Genomic DNA, 2,789 nt, shown 5'->3' with positions numbered 1-2,789 from the left:
ATGCCCAACTTCACATACTATATCGTTAAGATTGAACACCATCATACTTAAACAATAGAGACCAACCACATGATTATGAGTGAAATCAACATCACATAGTGTCATTAGCATGTAAGATCAACATATACATATCATTTACATTCATAAGCATATAAGCATATAAGAACATTCTTCTAAAACTTCTCTCAATGCTAACTAGTGCAATGTATAAGTAGAGCCCCATACCCCTGCCTAGATTAAGCCAAACCCCGTAGGTCATCCTAGTTAGAATTAACCTTATTACTTCATTTTATCTTTTGGGAACATTTTGCCTTAACCGACATAGACTACATGAGCCAATGTGGAATCCGGTGTCAATGGAGCCTTACACCAAAAAAATGGACTACTTGCAAAGGTAGTACAAAAACGTGAACATAATATCTATGTGGATCCACTTGCTAGTATTCCTATGGGGGCAACATTGTTCAAGAACTGGGAGATGTAGTTGGGACCTACAGAGTCAAGGTAACGTTTTTCTTACTCCTTTCAAGCATAAAGCATTCCAACTCGCATACTCGTACATTCAATGTACTGATGTCAGCTGGCCTGCATCGTCTTATAATGTAGACGCAGGTAACCAGGATCAGCATCCAGTGCCTTCATTGATCCAGTTCGAGTATCCAGAGTTAGTGGTGAGACTCCTTGCATTCTAGATGACTCTTTTATTTCTTTCCATGTTTTTTTTTCTTATAGAATGTTGAGGGTCTGTCCCTACATTCATCTTAGTTTTATAGAGGCTTCATAGATAGATAGTATGTCAAGTTTGGGTCTCTATTTATTTACAAATATATTATTTTGAGACTTAAGTGCCTTTTTATCCAAGACATTTATTTTTAAGTCATTTATGAGATGTTCCTCATTTTACATTGAACTAAGTCTTCCGCTGATTATGTAAGCCAAATCAAGAGTTTGCTCAAGGCCAACAATGGTCATTGGGTGCCGGCCACTTCAGAGTGTAGGCTTGGGGCGTGATATAAGTCTTACCAAACTAATTAACACATTCACTATTATTTACTCTATAGTTTATATTAAGTATATAATATAACCTCTTCGTAACAGAACATGTCCTAAACTCTTTGCACTTCCTAACTGGCTCCTACCAAATTCTTCTCCAAAAAAAAACAAGAAACGGACTGGACCGGAGGCCATATTATAGGCCATGGATCTACAACAACCATGTAGATCGCCCTGTCATGCTGCACCAATGAGATTTTTATGGTAAAGTGCAAAACGTTTTCTCGATCAGAGTTCTTGTAAAAAGAGCAAAACAATTGTATCAACATTGAAATCTATTTACGTAGTTGACTATAAGGGGCACGATGTAACTAGAGAGAATAACAAGGTAATGTTCATTCATATGATGGAGTACATGCCCGATGGAACACTCATCGATGACATTAGGAAACAAAATTAGGAAACAGGGAGGCCGATTGAATGAAGAATTGATCCGACACTACACGAAATAAATTGTTCAAGAACTATACTACCTATATTTGAAAGGGACAATACATTGCGACATTAAGGGTCACAACATTTTGTTATGTAATACTGGTGTCAAATTGGGAGTTTCAGATGTTCTAAACATGTTGATGGTGTGATAATTTGTGATACACCTATGTTCATGTCACCAGAAGCAGTTCGTGGGAAAGAACATGGTTTTCTTGCTGATATATGGGTGTTAGGATGCACGATTATAGAAATGTCCACGGGTGGTTCACCATAGACTAATTTTAACAACTCCGCTTCATTGTTATACCATATAGCATTTTTTAGGCAAACACCAGAAATTTCAAAGTTTCTGTCATCAGAAGGAAAGGACTTTTTAAACAAATGCTTGAGAAGATATCCGAAAAAGAGATTTTTAGCGAAAGAGCTACTCAAACATCGATTTCTTGATTTAGACAGCGAAGAAAATCAAGATTTCAAGACGAGTTCTCCAACAAGTTTTCTTGATCAATGCATTTGGAATTCGAATGAAGAATCAGATAACATTGTTGATTCAATACAAGAAATTCGTCGTTGTTTAACGGTTAAAAAGAGTGAAGATTTAACAACTTTTCAATCAGTAATGGAAGTGTTGTAATTGCCGAGGTGACTTTTTTTTTATTGTAGTATTTGTACAGTAATTGGTAAACTCAACTTTGTCACACATAAAAAAAGTTCACAAAATAAAATTATGTGTTCATAAATCTCTCTTTAACTTCCATATGACTTACTCTTTTTTTACATTGAATTTGCCTCTTTTGCACATAAAAGCAATAATATGTTATCTTTTACTTGTCTATTTTAAATTTTGTATGCTCCTTAAGAAATTAATGATTAATATGATTATTTTACTATAATATGCATATTAAAAATAAGCGAAGAAATATAATATTGCTAAATTCAACAGTGGAGGCATCCTTATCCAAGTGGTGTCATTTGCACCCCTTTGATTGAAAATTACATCAAGTGTCTTAGTTTGATTAGTAAATAGTGTAAGCAAAATGGATAAGATACAAATATCCGCCTCAACTGCGTGAAGTCACGGACAGGGATGGACCTATATATATATATATATATATATATATATATATATATATATATATATATATATATATATATATATATATATATATATATATATATATATATATATATCAACACGCATTGGGGCCAGAAGATAGTGTCACATAGATTGAAAAGGGGTAGAAAATCTTGGTATAGTATCTGTGTGTCTCTGAGATTTGGGCATAGTTCAGAGGGTACTA

At 34.3% G+C, this 2,789-nt stretch overlaps 1 pseudogene; it reads left to right on the top strand.

The window, feature by feature from the left end:
• Positions 1-338: 338 nt before the first annotated feature.
• Positions 339-2,122, top strand: LOC112941465 (mitogen-activated protein kinase kinase kinase 17-like; annotated as a pseudogene).
• Positions 2,123-2,789: the final 667 nt, after the last annotated feature.

Source organism: Solanum lycopersicum, chromosome 5 (genome assembly GCF_036512215.1).
Source record: "Solanum lycopersicum chromosome 5, SLM_r2.1".
Taxonomy (NCBI): domain Eukaryota; kingdom Viridiplantae; phylum Streptophyta; class Magnoliopsida; order Solanales; family Solanaceae; genus Solanum; species Solanum lycopersicum.
The sequence above is the reverse complement of the archived record's forward strand: the minus strand, read 5'-3'. Positions and strand labels throughout refer to the sequence as shown.